The 25739-nt window shown below is 40.6% G+C and overlaps 1 protein-coding gene across 2 annotated transcripts in view; it reads left to right on the top strand.

Moving 5' to 3' along the window:
• Positions 1–25739, top strand: part of LOC138739800 (solute carrier organic anion transporter family member 3A1-like) — a 345875-nt gene that overhangs the window by 213548 nt on the left and 106588 nt on the right. The window lies entirely within an intron of this gene.

The following is a 25739-nucleotide window of genomic DNA, read 5'->3' as shown; positions in this document are numbered from 1 at the left end:
TCATGATTTAGATAATGTACTTTATAATGTTTTCTCGTAAACAGTCAATTTAATAATTTTTTTCCACATTATACTCCATTTTTTTTCAGATCTTGGCTCATTTAATTATCTTATTTATAATCCTTTTGTGGCCTCCTAGAATCCTCTTCACAACATACTTTCCTATACACATTAAAACCCCTGGTATCCAGCACTTCTAGGGATTGGTAGATGCCGGATAAGTGCCGGTTGCTTGAGATTGCGAGTTGCGCGGATTGGAAAATTCACCACCGGGGGTGCCAATTTTAAACCAATATTTTTTAACCAGTATATTTTCCGTGATTTTATTTTGCCATTGCTCGAGGATGCCAGTTGCTTGAATTCCGGATAATAGGGGTTTTACTGTATGTTTGTGCCATCAGCAAATGTAGCACAACAATCTTGCCTCTTCCTGTCAGACATTTTTGCCTCCTGTGTCCCCTTCACAACTTACTTTCCAGCCAGTCATTCTTTTAGTTGTCCCTGTCACCCTCTCTGCCACTTAAAACAAACTTATTTCTTCCCATCCTATACGCAGTCTTGGACACAAGTCGTCAACTCTGTTTCTCTTTCCACAGATGTTACCTGACCTTCTGAATACTTCCAACATTTTCTCTTAAGACCTTCCATGCTTTCATCCAAGTGGCTTACATCAGTTCTAAAAAAGATGAGGCTCCAGTGGCGAACCAGTCAAAATGTTTTTCCAGTCAGCAAAGAGCTGTTATTTAAAAATAAGACTTTTATTTTTGGTCTTGGAAATACATTCAATTAAAAAAAAACAAAACAGCGCACCCTCAGGCCAATGTGTAAAGTTGTTTTGTTTTCACCAGGATATTTCAAACAAGTAGAACTTAAAATTTCATTCACTTCAATTCTGGATGCTTCATGCATATTCAAAATGCTGAACCACCAGATGGTGGGTGACCTGCTGCTGGTTAAAGTAAATGTCAGAAGGCAAAAATCAAGTGTCCACAATCACACACATGAAAATGATGATTTTGCCACAAGAAGTAATCGTGGGTAAAGTTTTGTTACCATGAATTTTAATTTAGTTGTGCTTTATAAATAACAGACAACGCTTGACATTGTTGAGCAATAAAAGAGACAACGCCCCCCCCCCAAACTGAAGCAAGAGTTGAAAAAAAAAGCAAAAAAAAAGAAATCAAGGTCTCTTTGCTGTGTTTATGAAAGAGGCATTGAATTTCTGAGGTAAATCCCACTAAATAATTCACCCGAGCATTTGGTAATAAATGCCATGTGCATATAGATTTCCGTGGCCTTCCATTCTCCACTTTGTGTCTCTTTTTTCAGGAAAGGTAAATGATAAAATAACCCAGAGCAAATCCACACCACATATTTGAACTTATATGGGAATGAGCATATAATGTCGGCACAGCTGTAAAGACACATTAGCAAATCTGTACTCACGAGGCCCACATTGCATTAACTGAATTCACTTTGCACTATGCTTAGTCGATTATGACTAGGGAATTAGGACTCTGGTAGCTTCTCCAATGATTTGCTGCTCTAATCTGTCCGTTGAGGTTTGTGCCTTTCGTTCACTTGAGTTGCCCTCAACGACACGGCACTGATCATTTCTGGTAACCGATACTGCATTTCAGCTGATAAATGTTTACACAAGAGATGAACAGGTCTAAAAGTGGAGGTGAACTCTGTGGCATATGATGTCACTGGATCGCATAGACTCTCTGAAACTGATACACATGTTCACAACGTTTTAAACAATTGTTCCTCATTGTTCATTTGCGTGTACGAAAGCTTCAACCTGTTTTTCATGGGGTGGTTTTAGCTAATGTTGCAGATTGGGTGAAGAAATATAACCGCTCCTAATTTTGGCATTTATATATTTACTGAAAGCAGTTGGTCAGATATTTGCTTAGATTTTTTTAGGTGGGTTGGGTGTCATTGGCTTAGGACCATTTCTTCTTCCGTCTTAATTTGTTGCCTATTTCAGAGGGAAGTTAAATGTTAATCACATTTTTCAGATACTTGTTTTTTTTCTCTGATGACTAATAGGAACCCAAATTTTATTCAGTCATTTCGGAGATATCAGCTTATTCCAGATTTATTTTAATTTCATGAATCGAAACTCAGATTTCACATTTTCAGATTTCAGATTTATTGTCAAAGAACATACATGACCCCACATACAACCCTGAGAAACGTTTTCTTGCGTGCGCGGCAGAATTACCACTTAATCACATTGCAAAAAAAAGGGCTCAATGTACACATGTAACCAAATAAAGAAATGTAAACAAACTCACTGTAAAATACAGAGAGAAAAAAAAATCAATCAAGTGCAAGAGTCCTTAAATGAGTCCCTGATTGAGTTTGTCGTTGAGGAGTCTGATGGTAGCAGCTGTTCCTGAACCTGGTGGTGGGAGCCTTGTGGCACATGTACCTCTTTCCTGACATTAGCAGCAAGAACAGAACATGTGCTGGGTGGTGTGGGTTCCTTGATAATCGCTGCTGCTCTTTGATGACAGCATTCCCCGTAGATGTTCTCGATGGTGGGGGAGGATTTTTCCTGTGATGTCCTGGGCTGGGACCACTATCTTTTGCAGGGCTTTACATTCAGGGGTACTGGTGTCCCCACACCAGACCGTGATGCAGCCGGTCAACACAGTTTCTACCACACCTCTGTAGAAATTTTCCAGGGTTTCTGGTGTCATACCAAATCTCTGCAAACTCTTGAGGAAGTAGAGGCGCTGACGTGCTTTATTAACAACGCCTTTGGGCCATCTGGTCCAGGAAAGATCCTCCAAGATAGTGACTCCCAAGAACTTAAATGTGCTCACTCTCTCCCCCTCTGATCCTCCATTGATCACTGATCGTACAACTCCTGGCTTTCCCTTCCTGAAGTCAACAATCAGTTCCTTGATTTTGGTGAGATTGAGTGCGAGGTTGTTGTTGGTGCCAACTTATCAATCTCCCTGCTGTACGCTGAATCATTGCCCATTTTTATACAACCCACTACTGTGGTATTGTCAACAAATTTGTAGATGGTGGTTATTCTTACACTGAGCCATACAGTCATAGGTGTATAGCGAGTAGAGCAGGTGGCTAAGAATACAGCCCTGTGGTGCTCCAGTACTGATGGAGAATGTGGAGGACATGTTCTTACCAACTCCCTCTGGAGGTGAGGAAATCCAGGATCCAATTACAAGTGGGATGTTGAGTCATCCCGTCAAAACTGATCAGCAAACTCTAAAACCTGGGACTCAATGCCCCACTGTTTTTCCTCCAGTGTTTTGTGTGTTTCTCCAGTTTTGAAGGATCTGCAGGCTGTCTAGATTGCCTAGGATTTAAATAATGATAGATTTGAAAGTTACGAAGTACATAGATCACCAAACGCTGACATCTTTGTTATTTTAGGAGGGTAAATTATATGTTGGCCATTATTGCGATTGGAATGCAGGAGGGCTCATTTATTCAGAGAAGAAGTTCACAGATTTCTAGGTCCTGAGGGAATCGTGAGATCTGGAAATAGTGCAGAAAAATGATCCTCAGCTGAGGGGCCTCGAGGCCTCTCCCACTCCTGTTTTCCCATCCTCTTCAGTTCACTGGAGATTTCCACCAAAGTTGTGGCCGGAGATGGGAAAATTGAATTGGAAATATCCCGTAAACAACTCTAAGCCGTTGTTTGCCATCAGCATTGACAGTGCTAAGACATGATTTTGTAAGTTTCTTTATCATTGTATCTGAAGCCCTTCAGTGCATCCAGATAAAGACTTTTCATTATTGAATCTGACTTCCCTCGATATTTTAGTATTTGTCTGATGTGAAGACACAAGCAAATTGCTCTTGTCAGTAAGGAAACTCCACCATCCATGTGCTTTATGTAATGTATCTAAAGAGCCTGGATGAGGATGCAGGGGCATAAAAATGGAGTTATAGAAGGTTGTTTAAAGATACAATGGGTCACACATCAGCTGGTGGAGTGGTGGAAGATAGAATTAATTCCAGGCATTTTTGGGGTCAAATTCTGTTAGGATATGTAGAGTAAATGACAGTGACCGTATGAGCATTGATGCACAGTTCTATCACAGTTACCTAAAAATAGATACACAGGTGGATAGGTGAGTCAAAAGTGGATTGTTATCCTTGCCTTCAACGGCTGTGGTTTGGAGTATAAATGTTTGGATGTAATACTGCAGTTTAATGGTGAAACTGAACTGAGAACAGAAACTGGACTGAAAACTATATTGTGGACAGTTCTGGTCACGACACTACGGGAGAACTGTGGTGGCAGGAGGGAGAAAGGAGAAAAGATTCATGAGATTGTTGCCTGGGATGGAGGTCTGTAGTCACGAAGAGAGATTGAGTAATTTGTGTTTATTGTATCTAGAATGCAGGAGGTAGAGGATGACCTTATAAGAACAGTGAATAGAGATAGGATTGGGCAATTTGGCCCATCGAGTCCACTCTGCCATTTGAGTCATGTCTGATTTCCTGCCTTCTCTCCATAACCTTTGATGCTCTTATTAATCAAGAAGCTGTCAACCTCTGCTTATATCTACCCAATGACCTAGCCTCCACGACGTCTGTGGCAATGGATTCAGCCAATCAGGGTGAAGAAATTTCTTCTCATCTCTCTTCTAAAGTGATATCCTTTATATTCTGAGGCTGTGTCCTCTTATCCTATACTCTCCCACTACTGCGAACATTTTCGTGTGCACTCCAACTGGCCCTTTCATTATTCTTCTATACCTTGGCAGGTACATCCCCAGAGCCATCAAATTCTCCTCATACATTAACTCTCTCATCCCAGGGATCAATTTCATAAACATTCCCTGGAGAATAATTGTTCAACATACTCCAAATTAAAGTTTGACCAAAGCCTCACCATTAGATCTTTCTTTTAATTTTCTAGTGCTCGCATAGTGAATACTATAATTGCATTTGCCTTCCTTTCTACTGACTCATCTGCAAGTTAGCCTGTCAAGAACCCTGCACGATGACGCTTAAGTCCCTTTGGTCCTCCACTTTCTGAACTTGGCAAAATTATGAAGGATGACAGGCAATCAGATATTTTTCCTGATCGTAGGAGTCTAAACCTTGAGGACAGAAGTTTAAGGTGAGGGGAGAAATTTAAAGCAGATCTGGGACGTAAGATTTTTCCACAGAGGATGGTGAATGTTTTAGAATGAGCTGCCAGAGGAGGTAGTGGTAGATGATACTATTAAGAGGCTTAAAAGGCATTTGAACAGGCTCTTGGGAAGGAAAGAAGCAGAAGGATGGGGGCCTAATGTGAGCAAATGAGGTTAGTGGAGTTGGGCATCACGGTTGGCATGGATGAGCTGGGGCAAAAGGGCCCATTCCTGAGCTGAGCGTTTGTACAATTCTTTGATTTAAAAAATCCTACACATAAGCATTCTCAAAATGTTAAACAAGGTATTAAAATGGGGAAGGAAAAACTTTCAAGGATCACCATCAAAAGTCAGTGAAAAGTGCCCAATTGGGAAGAGAAGATTATGAGATAGATCCATCAGTGATGTTCTTCGAATAGTTTTAATGGTTACTCGAGTTCATGCTTTGTTTCTGACAAGGGCACCAGTCTCATTGTCCCTCTTCCATTTTGTGATGCATTCAGACGATCATTGCATTGTCTTAACAAGTGCTGTAACCACATTGAGGAAATATTACTGGTCATCTTACATGCTAAAGAAAGATTTTCCTTTCACATCAGAAAACATCTATTAAAATCGATGTCAAAACCTGAGAACACAGTGTTAAAGATTGGATAACGTACTAACCTATTTAATCAAGCAAAATGCATATTGAAATATTAAATTAAATGCATAATGTATGATGAATTACCTGAAATGGAAGTATTTGTTATGATTATGCGAACAGCAGGAGAGCATTTTGCAACCAAAAGTTAATTACACTTGTTATCTGTTTGATACAGATGTTTGCTTAATGCCTTTACCTGCCTCTTCAGAGAGTGCTAAGGGCTGTGTTTTGATAGAAGCAGGGCTCCTGGCAATGACTGAATTCTTACGCTTCACAATTAATTATGTAGTTTGCTTCATTTTGAAAAGACAACTCAGTTCATGCTGAGCCCTTTAGAGTTGACAGAAGGGCAAAAATGGGCAAAAGGAAGGAGAACTTGCGGTTGAAAGAAGCACACAGGCTGCAGACTGTTGGAGACTGGCTGATGGGAACCAAGTATCTTAACCGGTATTCGAGAGGGTCTCGGGCACTGAAGGCTTCCTGATCGTGTCGGAAGTTCGGATCTGGAGTACGGGATGTAAAGGGGTAAACAGGGGTCTGTGTGACTTCAGAGGCTGTGGGAGTACTGCAGGCAAATCCATGAACACACAGTAATGTTTCTTAGACCACAATGTCAGGAAAATCCCTGAAATAATTAACATAATTACTACCCATGCGGTCGCTCACACTGGGTGCCATTTTAGACTGCAGCAACCTGAGTGCAACAGGCCCGGGGGTTGGACGTGCAGTAGAGTGAATGACCGACAACGAATTTCTCCAGTACAATTTACTCTGCATGCTTCCTTCAAAAAGTTGTAGGGGTCCTGCAGCATAAATGGTGGCAGTCAATTCCTGCACATTCCTTTTTAGACTGCCTGTGTAATGGTAGAATTCCTTGATTGTGCCATTACATGCCTGCAGTCTGAAAACCATAAGCGACTCTGAAAGAACTCTCTTTTGCTTCTCTTTCTCTTTCTGCAGGGGATGCCAGGCAATACTAATGACAAATTCTTTCATGTAATATTACATTTTCTGCTTTATCACATGACAAAGCTTCTTGAATCTTGAACTTGCATTGAAATTCAAGTCCCATGAAATTGAAAAAATCCATATGTAAAATCCAGAAAGAAAAATTGATCAATGGTTTATGAGGGCATCAGAATCTCTTCGACCAATCAGGAAAATAAATGTCTCAGTAATATAATATCTCAAATCTAATAAATGAATAGCATGAGGAGTAAATGATAGATGGTTAAAATATTGTTTTGTTTGTATGTATCCAATCCTGTGATCATTGGGGAGCAGAGGTGGAGAAGGTCAGCTATTTTAAATTCCTGGGTGTCACTATCTCAGAGGATCTTTCTTGAACCCAACACAGAAATGTCATCGTAAAGAAAGCACATCCGCATTTCTACTTCCTCAAGAGTTTGCGAAGCTTTAGTATAACATCGGAAACTTTGGCGAACTTCTACAGATGTGTAGTGGAAAGTGTGGTGACCGGCTGCATCATGGCCTGGTATGTGGGATACCAATGCCTCTGAGTAGAAAGTGCAGCAAAAGGTGCTGGGCACAACCCGGTACATCACAGGCAAAACCTTCTCCACCTTTGAAAACATCTACAGGGAACGCTGTCGTCGGAGACCAGCAGCAATCATCAAGGATCCACACAGCTTCCAGTACGTGCTCTGTTCTCACTGTTACCACCAGGTAAGAGGTTAAGGTGACACAAGACTCACACCACCAAGTTCAGAAATAGTTGCTACCCCTCCACCATCAGACTCCTCAACAGCAAACTCAATCAGAGACTTATTTAAAGACTTTTACATTGTACATTATATATTACTGAATTTTTTTTCTGTATTTGCAGAGTCGATTTGTTTACATTTCCATATTTGTTTACATTTCTCTCTTTTTTATACATATCTTTTTCTTGAGTACAGTGTACACTACTGATAAGTAGAAATTCTGCCTGGGCCACAATAAATCTGAACTTTGAGTTTGTTTTTAGTTTGAGAATTTTAGTCCAAAGCATCACATCCACTGCAGCGATAGAGCAGCTTGGGCTACGATATGCAGAACAACATGCTTAGAGGAATATTTTGAGCTTCAACCATTGTAAATATGAAATGGCAGTTAATGCTTTAAACAGGAAAAATATGTACCTTGCCCTATGGTGCTCATTTAAGGAACTTTCAGACATTCGCTCAATGCCTGAAAATAAAGCAAAAAATGGCAGATGCTGTAAATCTGAACTAAAAACAGAAAATGTTGGAAGCCCTCAACTAGTCAAGCAGCTGTGTGGATAAACCTATTGAGTTAATATTGCAGGTCAAAGACCCTCCATCAGAACTGGTGTCTCACAGTGGATTTATGGTTTGCTCCAAATCCAACATGTGAGGCATTATTTTAGACGCAAACCCGATCTAATTTGCAAGGAAGTCTCTTCTGTGAATTTTGTATGCAGTTATAAGTTTTACTTCTCTCATTGTAGCTGATACAAATAAGCGTGACATCACAGCAAGATAATATTTTGATTATGTGTCCACATGGTAGAATGAAAGAAGAACCAAAAACTCATCTTTTAGAATTGCCCACACTTCCCATCTAAAACTCCGCACCTTCGCTAAGAATCTACAATTATGAATTTACCAAGTCGAGCACATCTGGCTTGCTGCTAAATATTTTTCCATTACTCTTCTGTATAAGCTCATAATGTACCTTTGTAGTGTGGATGCTGGAGGGTCATTTGACCACTCCGGCAAGCCTGAGATCAGAAGTGACCTCACCTGGCCATCAAGGGTGCTGATGATTGGTCCAAGCAGGTCATGTGAATAGGCCCTGCATTGAAAGGCCATGTGTGGAGACAGTTTGGTCTATTTGCACTGGAGAGCCGGCTGCGATTGGCCCATCACGGATCCATGCCATGGTCGGTGCTGGAGACCAGGTTCATTTCACGAACTTGTTAGTTGTAATTAATTCACTATTAATTGGTGTGCTGTGCCTGTGGATGGATGGATGGATGCTGTGTATTTAACCCTAGCATCCCCAATCGGGAGTTCGGAATGGTTAGCAGCAATTTACTTGCACCCGAGGTGCAAAGGTTATTTGAGTATTATTCCGGGTTAGTCTGTGTGAGTATGTGCTCTTTTGTGAATTCCCCTTTGTGTAAATAAAGTCCATTGTTTGTTGATAACACATGCCCAGCCTTGATTCTCAATGAACCCATCGAACTATACTTGAACGCAACAATCAGTATATGAAATGGACAACCATGAGGAGAAAAATTATTGGAGAACTGACAATCAAAACTTCCGACAAAAAGAAGAGGTGATTCTATGTGGGAATTGGACTCTGTTTATATATTCTCTTCCTCATCCGGACTAGTACTTTAGAATGGAAATATAAAGAATATAAGACCTTTAAAGCTCTGTTAATGTTCTGCAAAGTGCTTAATTGGCCTTTATTTGCAAACACTGCAACATTTTGAACATGTGAAAAAAGGAGGTTGAAGGGGTGTTGCAATTTTTGCAAGGCCAACAGCAAAAATAAACTTGTGCAGTGATTTGTGCTGGATTTGCACATCAGATCATAATTATTTCAACAATTGCTGGAATTTTACATACCAATAATTATGACTTGGAATTTGCTGTTATTTTCCATTCCAATACTGCTCGAAAAGCGTTAGAACAATAGGGAGGCAAACTAGTTTGGAGTTGATTGCAAGGATTCTTCTATTTAAAAAAAAGGGAAAAATTCTGAAGTCACAAAGATCCCAGGACTAGTGATCCATGCTCATTTTTGTGTGAATAATGTTAAAGATGAAATAGTGAACAGAAGAAAACAGAGGCAGGAGTTGGTCACACGGCACCCCAAGAACACCCAAGCTGATCAGCCCCATGACTGCTTCTCTGAGCCAGTTCCCCATAGCCCTCCATTCCCCAATCTTCCAATCTTACATACATTTATCAACTTCCTCCTTAAATATCTCTTATGATCCTTCCTCTGGGCTAGAAAATTCAAGAGATTTACCTCCCTCTCTGAGAACTTCCTTCACACCCTAATTTTAAATGACTATCCCTCTAATTGTAACAAGGTCTCCTCATTCGGGACTTTCTCGTTATCGCACAACATCTACTCTGCCATGCCCCCTTAGGATCGTGTATATTTCAATAAGATTATCCGCAATCTTGTAACTTTGAAATAATAGGTTTAGAGACATTCATAATAGGACAACCCTCTCATCCCTGGAATTAGCAAAGTGAATATAACAGCACCCTAATAGCTTGAATACGCCTGGGATTGTCTGATCTCGGAAGCTAAGCAGGCACAGGCCTGGTCAGTACTTGGAGGGGAGACCACCGAGGAGCACCAGGTGCTGTAGGTTTCTGGGAGGGGCACTGGGCAAAGTGGTGACTCTCTGTCTGCCTTACGGTAGACAAAAGTTAAAAGAATTTCATGTACGTTACATTCTAACTGTAGTATTACGGTAACAATAATGGAGCCTTTACTCTTTGTTCTGCTGCCACTGTCCTTTCTCAAAATAAGTGAGCAATAGTGTATACAGTACTCCAGGTCCAGCTTCATCGATGCCCAATACAATTTTAACAATCCTTTTCTATTTCTATCTTCCAACCAAAGCAGGAGTTGGGGGGTGGGGGGGGGGGGGTGTGGGAAGGACAGATGTGATTACTCTATTTGCCTTCCAAACTATTTGCTAAACTAGCAAGCTAACTTTTAGTTCAGTGGTTCTCAACCTTTTTCTTTCCACTCACATACCATTTTAAGTATTCCCTAAGCCATTGGTGCTCTGTGATTAGTAAGGGATTGCTTAAGGTGGGATATGAGTGGGAATGGAAGGTTGAGAACCACTGCTCTAGATGCAATTGTTACTGAAATATTTTGCTTGAGAAAAATTGTCACTGGCCCATTTCCTTTGGAGTTCTGAAACCGTGCACATAACAAGTCAATTAGGAACGATTAAAACAGTGGTTTTCAAACTTTTTTGCATCGATGGCATAGGGAATACTTAAAGTGGTATGTGAGTGGAAAGAAAAAAGTTGAGAACCACTGCTTTAGTTGTTTCATGGACTATAACACCACAATTCCTCTGTACTTTACTCATTTGGCGTTTAGAAAATAGTCTTCCTTTTGAGTCCTCACACTCAAATGCATGTCGTCATACTTTCCGGCACTGAAACTCCATTTGCCAAGTTTTCTCCCACTCACTCAACCTGTCTAGTCTGCTTCAGAGTATAAATATTCTTATCATAGTCAACGTGGATAGCTTTTGATCCTCTCCCACTCTAAGTCATTAATTGGGAGAGTAAGTCATTTGAGCACTCCTTCCATTTTGAAAAAAGATGCAGTTATTCCAGTTCAAACTCAATATTGGAAAGTGGATAAGAAAGACAGACTTTTGGGCAGATGCAAGTTTCACAAATTTAAATGTAAATACAAGATGGCTTTTCAATGCGAGATGTTAAACACCAAGGTGTCTGGAATAACTGTGGTCCAAATCAAGAACACATTTCTGAAATGAACTCAGCAGTATTACAATCGATTTAAGCTATCCCATGGTGTGCTTGTTTCTATTGACTGGTAGCAAGAGACTTGATATTTTTTTCACTTGGAGGTATAGTGATATAAATTCCCTGACCGCCTTCATTACGAAATTAAAAATGGAACAAATTCATGGAGGAAAGGATGATGGTGCTTGAAGTCAATTGCTATATGATGATAAATACTGTAAATCAAGCAAGCAGATTTCTCAGAACGTTTTATCAATTGGGGTGGACAGAAAAGTATTTAAATATCCTGTGGTTTGGTTTAAATTGCTGATCTCCAAAACTTCTCTTGAAGTAGATGTCAGTCCTCTAAGATATGCCATTGGTCTTCAGGAACTGAAAATTGGTGCCAGACAGTTGTGAGTAACTGGAAAGAAAATTGATGGAGCTATTAATTGATGTGCTTTTTAAATTTACATTCATTGATTTTTGATGGCAATTTTGATCAGCAGGCAGCCTGTTAAAGAAACATCCAATTAGATTGAAAGGAGCGATCATGTTTGCAAATTGGTACAGCAAAGTGAATTTATAGGAGTGTGCCTTTGGGAACAGGTGACATGATGCATTTAAAACTTCAAGGAATACTCAGAACTAAAGTTGCTGATCGTAAAATTAACTGTTACCAAAAATTTCAACTCCTTGAGCATCAATAGAATGCTGGTGGTGAATACCCAGAAAGATGAAGATAAATGTAACTTATTTTGATGCTGGTTCAGAGGGGTTCGCTCAGTATTTACTGGCAAAGTAAGCTAATTTATGTAATTGTATCGTGCTTCATTCTGCCATCAGGCTTAGCATTCTCTCTTTTATTTTGATTATCCCAACTAGAAGCACATTTGCAAAGAGATAAAATGGATAGATCATCTTATTTTCTTCTAAGCTAGCTTCATTATACTTTGACACAATGTGTATTGTGAGTCTGTAGACTATTGCATTATTGTAAGTATTGTACGTTTGAAGAAGGAATTGTATTGTTAAGCGTAAATGTATTGTTCTGTTCTTGTATCACATCCTTCACTGGTGCATTACATTCAAAGACACTATGACATAAGATCAATCAATACAGTGGCACTGTATCCCTCAGCCAATAGATGACATGGAGTCTTGAAGAATAAACACGTTGTAAGTCACCGATCCGAGCTGGAAACGTAATTACTAAACCATGCTCTGGAAAACAAAACATAACATAGGCTATATTCTAAAGAATAAATTCTAGTTTTTTTGTTTGAATCTTGATATTCATGAAACATATTTGAACAAAAAAATTTTGCTTAATCAAATGACTCTTTCATTCTTACTGTTGAGGTATTGTCCAAGGACACAAACATTGTACCAAGTCGATATTAATACTTAGCCTGCATCCTGGCTTGAGGATATAATTCATCAGCCAAGTCTATTTGGAGATGACTGTTTTTTAATTCATTGAATTCTGTGTTCGCCTTGGAGCAGTTCCAACATGGAAGGCAAGCATTTCTTGGTGTAAGGTGAACCAAAATTGGGATTTCTGTACTAACCAACTCAGGACTGGAACAGACTGGTTGGGTTTTAGCAATGGTTCTCCGATTAATCTCTCACCTTGGATTATTTATGGTTCAGTGGCAGACCACATATCCTGGATTTCATATTTTCAATATGTTTATTGATAAGAGAGAATAATAGCTGAATTGAAATCTAGCTATTTTCTAAATTTGGTGGAGCTCAGGGAAATGTAAAGTAGTGCCTGGTCTCCCAATATTTTACTGGCAATTTATCAAAGCAACAGTGCAAATGTAACCTCACACTGCACAGAGATGACTGAACTGTTTGCTGCTTTTGGCAGAGTTTGAGAGAAAATTTTTGGCCAGGCTTCTGGAAAACTTCAAATCATGTTGCAAGTCAAAGAATTTTATCTTAACTTTCTCCTAGTTGACAGCACCCTGGCAGAGCCGATCTGACTCCATTCTATATAGCCAGCACTGTTCCCTCGAAGCTGTGCGCATGTGTGCATGCACGTACATTTTGCAACCAGCGCACACAGGAAATTAATGTGCACACAAAAGGTTAGTTACCTAAAATAATGTAGTAATTAATAATTATACTTTAATGAAAATAATCTCTTGGGTAACTTTTTCATACTTGTATAATATTAAAACATGCCAATACAATCTTATTTGCTAGGAGAGAGAGGCTGTACCAAAATGATCTTGAAACAATTTCAAGTTTACTTGCACACGCGTTCAGTGCGCACATATTTTGTCACAGGAAAAAAAAAATTGCACAACATAAGATTTCTGTGTACACTGATGACTAAAAATTAGAGGGAACATTGATTACAAGGATAACATTTGAACAACTTTGAAACTTAAGAATTATTTTTAATATGTTCCATGTTATAAGTTGCTGCAATATTCCACCATACAGAAGGAGGCCATTTGTGACTGCACCAGCTCATTAATGGAGCAATCCAATTAGTATCTCTCCACTACTGTGACAGAGTATATAGAGGTGTTTGGGAGATAAATTGGGAAAGATTTATTAGAGCAGGTCACACACAAACACTTTAACTCACAGAATTTTTGCAGGATCTTTTGCAAGAGACTTATGATGGACTGCTATTTGCAAAAGGCAACAATATAGCAATATGCCAGGCAGCTTTGTCTGAAAAACAGTTTGCAGTCTGGAAGAGCATGTGATCTTTGCAGGCAGAGGCAGAACAGTTTTGCTCTCGGAGTGGGAGGGAGTGAGAAAGAGGAGAGACACAAGCTGCTTTCAGATGGCCACAATACCCGACTGTAAAGCCGCATATTATACTCCTGTGCGGCTGTCGGGTGGCCATCTGAAACGGGAAAAGCCGGCCAGGAGGTCTTCTCACCCTACCCTTCTTGAGTAGGTATAATATACTGCTCGGAGTATTCCCCATTGCAGCTGAAAGCAGCTCAGGTAAAGCTGCTAGCAGCTTTCAGGGGCCTAGCAGTGGGCATATTAATATGCAGGCTGACTGTCTGCTGGTGACCTGCTGACAGCCACCCTCCCCACTTGTGACAGCTACGCTCCCCACTGCCGAATCCTACCCTCTCCGCTGCCTGACAGCCCCCTGTCACGGGACTACGGGACTGGGGTGGCCGGCGGGGGACTACGGGACTTACACACGCACACAAAATCCCACTAAATTTAAAAGGTGCGAGCTTTCGATAAGTCAGGATTCTCGGGGATGGCCGTCCCAGACCCGTACTCCCCTGCTGGCTGCCCCAGCCCCATAATCCCCCCCCCCCATGGCTTCCCCAGTCCCCCGCCGGCTGCTCCAGCCCCATACTTCCCCGCCGGCCGCCCCAGCCCCGTACACCCTGCCAGCTGCCCCAGCCCTGCAGTCCAGCGCCGGGAGCTTCAGGCAGCGAGAAGGGAGCTGTCAGGCAGCAGGGAGGGGGCTGTTAGGCAGCGTAGAAGGGGCTGTCAGGCAGCGGGGAGGCGAGCTGTCAGACTGCTGTCCCAAGTAGCCAACTTTCGCTGCTAGACAGCTAGCAGTCAGCTGGCATGTTTAGGTGCCAGAAAGCTGTCCATTCCATGGCCACCTAAACCTGCCAGCTGAACTCCACTAGCCGTGCCTGCAGGTGGGTTATCTTCATCGGGACACCTAAAAGTGGCTACAGACCTTGGTTCCAAAGGGACAAGCTGGCAAGCTTTGGAAGACGGTCTGGTCAAAGGAGAGGACTGACTGTCCAGTGTTTCCCTTGGATTAGGAGAAACAGAAGGAAACTCTGTAGTGACCTGAAAGAAAAAGGTTATTATCTGGAGAACCCTGAAAGGGGGCAAGTTTCAACAGCAAGACACTGGAGTGGCTGTCCTGGAATGAGAAAACTCTCTCTCTGAAAACCAACAAGAACCCTCCTGAGTGGTAACCATTTACCTGTTAAGCACCAAAGCCTGGTGAACTTTATTAATGCTAACTTCTGTGCACAGTACAAGAATTGCCTGCAACCAGTGAGATTGGACTGTGAACCAAAAAACTTTTCTAAACTTATATACACATTACACACATGTGCACTCAGAATTAGAGGGGGGGTTAAGTAGGTTAAGTAAGTCAGTAGATCGACAATGAGATAGACAACAGACTCGCCAAGGCAAATAGCGCCTTTGGAAAACTACACAAAAGAGTCTGGAAAAACAACCAACTGAAAAACCTCACAAAGATAAGCGTATACAGAGCCGTTGTCATACCCACACTCCTGTTCGGCTCTGAATCATGGGTCCTCTACCGGCACCACCTACGGCTCCTAGAACGCTTCCACCAGCGTTGTCTCCGCTCCATCCTCAACATCCATTGGAGCGCTTTCATCCCTAACGTCGAAGTACTCGAGATGGCAGAGGTCGACAGCATCGAGTCCACGCTGCTGAAGATCCAGCTGCGCTGGATGGGTCACGTCTCCAGAATGGAGGACCATCGCCTTCCCAAGATCGTGTTATATGGCGAGCTCTCCACTGGCCACCGTGACAGAGGTGCACCAAAGAAAAGGTACAAGGACTGCCTAAAGAAATCTCTTGGTGCCTGCCACATTGACCACCGCCAGTGGGCTGATAACGCCTCAAACCGTGCATCTTGGCACCTCACAGTTTGGCGGGCAGCAACCTCCTTTGAAGAAGACCGCAGAGCCCACCTCACTGACAAAAGGCAAAGGAGGAAAAATCCAACACCCAACCCCAACCAACCAATTTTCCCCTGCAACCGCTGCAACTGTGTCTGCCTGTCCCGCATCGGACTTGTCAGCCACAAACGAGCCTGCAGCTGACGTGGACTTTTTTACCCCCTCCATAAATCTTCGTCCGCGAAGCCAAGCCAAAGAAGAAAGAAGTCAGTAGAGATAAGTTAAAGTTTGATTCTATTTTCATGTTCAAAGATAATTAAAAGCAACTTTTGTTTAAGTAACTCTTTGTATTAGTGCATATCTATTGCTGGGTTTTGGGGTCCTCTGGAGTTGTAATACTACTCTTTGCCCATAAGGCCAAAATATTTCCACTTAAAGCGCTGTTAACATTTCCGTTTGAAATTATTGTTGAATCTATATATTTTTTTCCTTCTGCTTGGTGCACCAGCCTCGATTGTCTACTGGTGCTGCTTCAGGCATATACCCATCCAACCCAGTGATCATCATACTGTCCGCCAGATAATGCCAGATAATCCAAAGGCAGAAACTCTTGTTCTTTTACAGCTTCTATGGTTTTAGACAGTGACATTACTTGTATGTTCTTATATTCTAAAATAGATTGCACTGCAGGTTAAAGACATTATTTGTAAAGTCAAGCTAGTGAATGAAATCGTGCAAAACAGGCCTTCCTTAACAAATATTATGTTTTGGAAAAAAGTTTTATTCTGGCTATTTATCATATATGAACTATCCTGTGAGTAATTCTGCAGGCTTTATTTTGGAGTCATTGTGCAGATGGATCAATACCATAGTCTCTGGGACAGTTAGACATATTTCAGGATATGAGGTTATTTGTACCATTAAGACTGACTTACAATTGGTTGGCTTTGTTGGAAAGACCCACAGTATATTAAAATAGATGCAGCATCTGTGTGATCAGTACTTGTTGTTATAAAGCAGCTGGGACCCTCACAGAACAGCTTGGTGAGGTTGCTAGAAATGTGCTTCCATGCCAAAAAATTGCACACACACATTTGGAAGGCTGATGCCCTCTGTCATTACAGTTAACTTTGAACACAGATATCTCCTCTTCAGAATCCTAATACTGATCCTTCGTAAAGGATGCTTTAGTTATGTGGCAACTCCTTCAGTCAGGCTAATAGAATTTTACATTTGTTGGTTTCAAACTATGACCAACTTTTAAAGAATGCAATTTTGTTTTCATTCTGGCAACTCGAAGTGGTTACAGGTTTTTTATCTCTCCACCAGGACATTGACAGTCTATCAGTGATGCCAGTTGCTTGTGTTTCAAATAAAGAGAAATAGCAAAAAGTAATTTGAGAATTAATGGATTTGAGAATCCATTTGCGATTATTAAAATATCGTAAAGATTGGAAATGTAGCAAGAGTACTCAATAGGTTGGTATGTTCTCCCTATGCCTGCATGGGTTTTTCCTGGGGGCTCCGGTTTCCTCCTGCTGTTCGAAACTTACCAGGGGCTGTAGGTTAATTGGGTTTGGATGTAGGTTGGGTGTAATTTGGTGGCATGGACTCGTGGCTGAAATGGCCTGTTACATTATGTCTAAATAAAGAAATAAAAATAACATCAGTCTAGGCTGCTAGTGACTGTGGAAAAAAAATCTTTTTTTTGTTGAAGGAACATTGACTGGAGTTTTCTTGCAACAAATCACATTTTTCATTGCTGCTGGAGACCTGTCCTGATAGTTGAATTGGTTGATTGTTGAGTCCCGTAGGTGTGAAGAGTTTGAAAAGAGGGGAAGAAGGATTTTTCCTCATGGAATGTCCATTTCTTGGGGGTAGTGGTGGAGGAAGTGTGATGCAGACACATCTTATTGTGTTTCAATTCCCTTCAAAATGGTTCTGAACTTCACTGATCCTTCTGAGATGGCTATTTGTGCAGCAGATGTAGGCACGTTATATGGTATATGAGGAGGGGAGGGCTGATTTTCCCACCATTCCATATCAGAATATTTGCCAGGAGCTTAAGATGTGTATTAGATTTAAAATGTGTCCTTTATCTTCAGAAATCTTGTCTTCCCCTTTACTGCCTCCAATTCAGCCCTTACCACATCTCCGCTGTTTCCTGCACATTTGCCCTGACCTCTTACCCCCTACCCTCAGACATAGCAACGACAAGGTTCCCCTTGTCCTGATCTACCACCCCGCCAGCCTTTGCATCCAACATGTTATTCTCTGCAATTTCTGCCACCATCCATGGAATGCCAACATCTTCCCCTCCTCTCCCCTCACTGCTTTGCGTAGCGATTGGTTGGGCTAAGTCAGGTCATTGGAAATCTTCACTCCCTAAACTTGAAGCTATCTATTTTCTCACTTCAGCACAATTGATGTGATGGGTGTGGGCTCTACACCCCTTCCTGAAATGTATGATCAGTTCCTTTGTCTTGCTGACTGAGAGAGAGGTTGTTATCTTGGCAGCAGGTCACTTGATTCTCAATCCCCTTCCTGTATCTGTCTCAATTATTTTTGATACTTAGCCTACGACTTTGGTGTTAAAGATGGCAGAGAATGGAATTTGGTTTTCCAGGTATTTAAATCAAAATGAAGGGACAAAAAAAAAGATAGAATAGAATGAGGAAAAGTATTCGGTATGTAATTAAAATGCCAATGTAAAATTGAAACTCAGTGCAGAAAGGATTCAACAAATAAATGGCAGCATAAAACATCCATGTAAAATGGGGAATGTTGCCCACAATTTACTGTCACAGTAAGAAAAGAGTGAGACATTTTTACATTTTTGAATTTCATTTATTTAAGAAAAATTTCATTTAATTTTCAATGAGATGAACCAAAGAAATTTGATTCTACTATTTTTTTCCTTTTATATGGAGTGAGAATTCCTTTAGCAGGCAGTACTGTTTTTCAGGGGTGAACAAAGCATTTGCTAACTTTGGACACTGACCAGCACATGCTACAGATGGATGTGGAGGTGAATTCGAAACAACAGTTGTTTAACTCGAATTTCTCTCAGAGAGGAATCGTGAAACTCATTAATTCAGGCTATTAACATTGATGTTTTAGAAAGATGATTAAACATTTAAAAATAAATGCATGAGAAAATTGGTTTGCAGTGGGAGTGGGTAAAAATACTTCTCCAAGCCTGGTGTAAGAACTCACATTCCTTACAGCTGATTGAAACGAGAAAATCCGCGAATGCTGTGATTGGGGTGCAATGCAGGAAAGTGCTGGAGAAACTCTGTAGGTCATGCAGCATTCATCGGAATAAAGAGTAGCCAACATTTTGGGCTTGTGCCCATCATTGGGTAAAAGAGAAACCTGAAAGCAAAGCTGAAAAATGATATGGGGAGAGGGTAGAAGGTCACTCTGTGACAGGACCAGGAGGAAAGGAGACAGGAGATTAGGGAAATGAAACCCAAAATTCTACAGATGCTGTGATGATAGTAAAAACACAGAAACGAATGAACAACTCAGCCGGTCTCACACTGTCCATAGTGTGTAATTATATATTACCAGTGTTTCAGGCCGGTGTCCTTCCTCAAGAAGATTAGGGAAAGAGAGAGAGACACACAGGGAGGGGGGGTCAACAGACATTGGAGAAGTTGTTATAAATGCCGTCTGGTTGAAGAATTCCAAGACAGAATTTAAGGTGTTGTTCCTCTAATATGTGGCAGGCTTCGGTTTGGCACTGCATGACACCATGGACAAACATTTCAGTGTGGCAATGATGTGTGGAATTAAACTGGTTTGCCACTGGGATGTCCTTGCTGTTGCAGCAGAGAGAGCGAAAGTGCTCAATGAAGTGATCTTCCAGTCTGCATTTAATTTCTGATGTTCGGGAGGCCATGTCAGGAGCATCAGATGCAGAACAATAATCCCGTGTAGCAACTCACTTACCAGCAAGTGAACCGGCTCCCAAAATGGCAGATGTACTGTGGAAAATGAGCTGCATCCAACACAGGTTTTTAATCTGAGCTGATGACATCACTTCCAGTCCATGTGACAGAAGCAGTGATGTATATAAGCCCAGCATGCAAACCTGGAGCTGTTAGTCTTGCACAAGACTCCACAGTATGGACATCAATTTGACAATGTGTGCTCTGATGTCTACAGTAGCTCAGTATAGAATACTTTGCTGCATGCCTGCACATTCACCAAGAGAAGGGTACCTCATTTAGAAGGACTGTTTGGGGCCCTGAATGGTGGGGGTGAGGGAGGAGGTTCAGGCAAAAGTGTTGCAATCCTTGCAGTCACATACCGAAGGAGTGATTGTGGGAAGGAATGAGCGGAGAAAGAAGTCTCAGAAGGATCAGTCCCCACAGAAAGCGGAGAGGGGGAGGGAAGATGTGGCTGGTGGTGGGATCCCATTGTAGATGCTGGAACCATTGGTTACCCTTTACTTCCCATGCTGAGTTTGTCTAGCACAATGTGTGTGGCATTCCCAATGTTGATTGATTTGGGGCATTTTCTGTGCAAAAAAAATCTCAGTTATTTATCAAAAGTTATTTTGAAATGTTCAAATAAACAGAGACTACTTTTTTTGCATGCTTTAACCTTATTTTCATCACAGACCAATATTTGCAATTCATTCTTTTTAAGAAAAGTGATAATTGCTTGTGCTGGATGCTACTTTGGACATGCCAAAGTGGATAAGTATAGCAGGTTATTTTTGAGACCACAATCACCATGTGGAACCCAGCCCTGGAATCTTCAGTTATTTTTAACCTTCTGTGACAGATGAATATTTGTATCATTGCCTCTTCATTAGAATGTCCTGATAAAGCAAATTTGATCATCCAGTGCCCTGACATTGGTCAGATATTGGTCAGCTAAAGTCAGGGCTTTACTGCCCACTTTAAGTAATCCCTATGCCATCGGTGCTCTGTGATTTGTAAGGGATTGCTTAAGTTTGGATGTGAGTGGGAAGGTAAGGTTGAGAATCAGTGCTCTAGACCCAATTGTTACTAAAATATTTTGCTTTGAGAAAAATTGTCATTGGCCCATTTCCTTTGGAGTTATGAAACCATGCACATAACGAGTCAATTAGGGACGATTAAAACAGTGGTTTTCAAACTTTTTCTTTCCAACCACATACCGCCTTTAAGCCATCCCTCACTAATCACAGAGCACCGATGGCATAGGGAAGGGTATGTGAGCGGAAAGAAAAAAGGTTGAGAACCACTGCTTTAGGGACTTGACTAACAGCACGTTTTTTTTTAATGCAAGCATTAAATCCATTTAAAATGAATCGTCAGTGACTGTTTAAAACAAAGCACACACTGGAATGTAGCAGGAGTGTGTTTAGCATTTATGTGACCATTTTATTGAGTATACTGCTTGAAAAATAACATTGATGCTTCGTGGATAATGTGGCAGACAGTAACCTGAAGGATATTTTTCACTACATTTCTCCCTCAGTGAGCCTTCTTCTTATTTCCCACATTCAGCCTTCCTTCAGCTGTCATTGGGCAGAAGCAGTAGTACACAAGGGAATTGATGGGCTATACCGGCCAGAATCCAGCTCCTCAGGTCCTTTTCCTTTATATTTTTATGAAGTTTAATAGAGAACATATACACATAATCATCTATAAATGACATAAACCATATCATGTACATAAAATAGATAAAATACATAGAATGCAGATCGTAATCAATCCATAATTCTCTTCCTAGCTTAATCTTGCCTAAATTATTGAATCTTGGATTGGATTAAATAAACAATTTACACTTCTTCATAGCATATCTAAAGGTAATATTGAAAACTTGAGACAACAATAACATTCGTTTAAAGTAAGTTATAAATAAAATTCTTGTATTAAAAAAAGGAATTTATATTTCTCAGGAAAAAAATGTTTCTTCATCTTGTTTAATATGATCTATGTTTATAATTCTCGGTTAAACACATCTTTATCTAATTCTTAAAAAGAAATGGAAAGAAAAACCCATATAATCAAACCCCTCCCTCAAAACAAGGTTAACTGGTATAAATAACAAACACATGAATCGAATATCAACCTCCAGAAACCAGGCAACACATCTCCGGAGCATCCAAACACTTAAAATTTTTAAATTGTGATAGTAATCCATGAATGGACCCCACATTTTATGAAAATTAAACTTTACATTTTTAATGTTATATCTGATTTTTTTTCTAAACTAAGGTAAAGCATGATATCATGTAACCATTGAATTTGAGTAGGAGGGGTGTTGTCTTTACATTTCATCAAAATTATCCGAAATGTCTCAAAATGTCAACTCGTTACTTAAGTTGCTTGATCTCCTGAGTTCTCTGAGCATTATCATGTTTCCTGCATGGTCCAAAAAAAAAGGTTCTAAAACTATTCCTTGAAATACATCCTGTTTTGGACAGAGTTGAGGATTCCTTCTGCTGTAATAGGTCTTCCTACAGCAACTGTCCATTTCCAATTCATCACGGTTGCTGAAGAGAATTTGGGAATCAGGTCTCCCAAATTTCTACCTCCAGGACAGAGATTAGGTTGAGGCCACCAGACGCACATCCTGATCATCCACGAAAAGAAATACCATGCTTGAAAGGTGTCAAAGCTCCGTGGCAGCCTGAGCCCAAGGCCCTTATGTTGAGTAGTTAATAAAGCACATGTGTTGGCTGAAGTGAGTGAAGCCGATGAAAGACAAAATTCTGCAGAAGCTGTAATTGTAGAAAAACACACTGAAGTCCTGGAGGAACTCAGCTGGACTTTTCAGCATCTATAGGAGACAAAGATATATTGCCAACATTTTAGATCTAAGCTCTTCTTCAAGGTATAAGCAGAATAAGTCAGAAGCAGGAAATCTCAGAAAGTCTTAGATTCAAACAATGAGGGAGGAATCCAGACCAACAAAGGGTGTTAATTGGATATGATAAGGGACAAGGTAAGAATTTATCATGTTTGTGTGAAAGGAGAGACAGATAGGGAAAGGTGACAGGGGAAGAAAGGGGTGGGGTTTTAATGAAACCCAGTGAAGTCGATGTTAATGCCATCCGATGGAAGGTGCCCAGTCGGGAGATGAGGTGTTGTTCCTCCAATTTGCGGTTGGTTTCAGTCTGGCAGTGCATCAGACCATGCACAGACATGTCAGCAAGGGAATAGGGTGGAAAATTGAAATGGGTGGACACTGGGAGATCCACGCTATTGAGGCAGACAGAATCGAGGTGCTCAACCAGATGATCTCCCAGTCTGCATCCCGACTCTCCGATGTTGAGGAGGCCACAACGGGAGCACTGAATGCAGCAGATGACCCCTACAGATTCACAAGTGAAATGTTGCTTCACTTGGAAGGAGAGTTTGGGGCCCCAAATGGTGGCGAGGGAGGAGGTGTGGGTGCAAGTGGAGTGGGGGGGTGGGTGCTTAAATGTTTAAATTATTCACCAAACTGGTTTCCAGCATTTATTGCTGCATGTATGCACTCACTTTTGTCATGATGTGTAAGTATGGTGAGAAATGACTGAGTGAAATCTGTTTCTCGGATGGGAGGGGAAACAGAACAGATAGAGAGAACACGGTATTGTGACTGACACCTTTTGTTTAGCTCTTTAAACACCAGATTGATTCTTTAGTACATTTCAAAGCATTAAACTGAGGTTGTGTCAGCTGTCTTCCATTTCCCCCATCTTGGCTGGTGCTAACCAATTTTGTTTGTGAATTCAGACTTTGCTGGTCCTGGTAGCAAGATGGTTTAACAGATATTTGTGAGGGACATCTTTCAGCTGCTTCAGAAAAGTTTAAAGCACAATCTCCACACTTCTGTTATTTAAAAAAAAGAGGCTTGGATTACAATACAATTGAATTCAAATATGTGAAAGTATCATTTGCAAAAGATTAAAGGAAATGTGGTGGTTATGACATTACCCCCACTAAAATGTGTCAGACTGCTGAGGATAGACGGACGTAGATATAGTGAGGGTGCCAGTTCGAGCCACATGCACTGAACCAACACACCCTTCTTACTCAGGTTCTTGTATTCAAAAGCGAACCAAAGATGGAATGGTTCTATAACAATTTTATGCAAAGGGTGTAACACTTAGTACTCATATCCCATTTACATGTATTCTCTAATTCGAAAATACATTAAAATAACGACAGATTATTTTATTAACACATAATTATAATTGTTAATTGCTTCTGCTTTCTTGGATTTTTTTTGTTGGGCTTACATATCTGAGACTTATGTCAGTTAATGCTTTGTCTCTTCTTCTTATCAGTTGATTCAAAACCAGAAATAAATATGCCAATGGGCAGCACAGTTGGTGTAGCGGTTAGCACAATGCCTTTACAGCGCCAGCGATCGGGACTGGGGTTCGAATCCCACACTCTCCATAAGGAGTTTGTACATTCTCCTCGTGTCTGTGTGGGTTTTCCCTGGGGGGGTGGGGGGGAAGTTCCGGTTTCTTCCTACCATTCAAAATGTTCTGGGATTGTAGGTTAATTGGTGTAAATTGGGTGGCACAGACTCGTGAGCCGAAATGGCCTGTTACTGTTCTGCATGTTTAAATTTAAACATTAAAATTTTAAATTTAAATTAAAAAATTAAACTTTAAATTTAACGCTGAGTTCAGCTCATGATACTGGCAAAAGTTTATGTTCTTTACTCCAGATTAACCAAATAGTCACTTGATAACCCATCTATTTATTCTATTGGAAATTGATTGGAATGAAAAGAAGCACACGTTCAGTGGGCAAACTACAGCAGAGGTGAGCTATTGGTAATCTGAGCAAAAGCCTAAGTTCCATATGATCCACATTAGTAAAACTACAATGACTACCAGGTTTTCTTTAATCATTATTTTACAGCCAGTAATTTAAATCTACTTTGAGCAATCAAGCACACTAATCCCAGTGTACTATTGGTGTTTATTTAAAAAAGAACCGCTAAGCACTTTTATATATGTGTTCCTGTTAAACTTTAAGCAGTTCAATTCTCAAAGCAAGACAGAATCAGCCACACTGTGCAGCTAATTTCTTTGCTACTCTTAATTGTGCAATATGTGTATATTTTTTATGGTGAGCTCTTTTGTTGGAAGTATTCAGTAGAACTCTTAATTTAGATCGTTCATGGATCATGAATGTCACATAGTCATGTAAATAAACTTTTTTACATCATATGCTATTAAATGTTCACACATTTTATTTAACCCAATCAATAAAACTAATTCCACTAGGGCTGAAATGCCATTTTCTTGGAGCAAAAGCAAGCACAATATTTAAAAGGCATGAGAGTGCCTTCCTTATAATCAGAGAGCCCTGGACTATATGTATGATTTAAAGGCACACCCCCGGACTGAATTGGACGAGAATGAGCATTTAAAACCTTCATGGGTATCGATTCAATTAAAATGCACAGCTATATTGTAGCTTTAACTCGCAGTTTTTCAATTTGGTTCAATAGAACTAAAGTGTATTTCAATACTTCTCAGATGCATGTGTGTCTCTGTAGCATAGCAATTATACTATATTTCCCCCCTGTAGAACATGATGCCATGCAGTATGAATAACACTTTTATCATGTATATTTGAGTCCCATTTCCTCTCAGACTTTAGGCTGCTTTGTGTAAAAACCTCAAGATCTCCTGAAATTAAGGTGTGATCAGCACTGACCAGGAAAAGGAACTTGCACATGTGTATTCTGTTTCAACCCCAAATCCATCAGCATAAATCTAACTGCCAGCTTTTATTTAATGTTCCTGCTCCTGCTAAGGACAACATTGTCTAATGCTCCCTTTCTTTCTTTTGGTAGCTTAGTTTACAGTGGTAACTGAAATGTGCAATTTATTGCAAAATACTGAAAT

The sequence above is a fragment of the Narcine bancroftii genome, chromosome 1 (genome assembly GCF_036971445.1).
Source record: "Narcine bancroftii isolate sNarBan1 chromosome 1, sNarBan1.hap1, whole genome shotgun sequence".
Classification (NCBI taxonomy): Eukaryota; Metazoa; Chordata; class Chondrichthyes; order Torpediniformes; family Narcinidae; genus Narcine; species Narcine bancroftii.
Note: the sequence above shows the minus strand (reverse complement) of the source record. Positions and strands in the feature narration are given on the sequence as shown.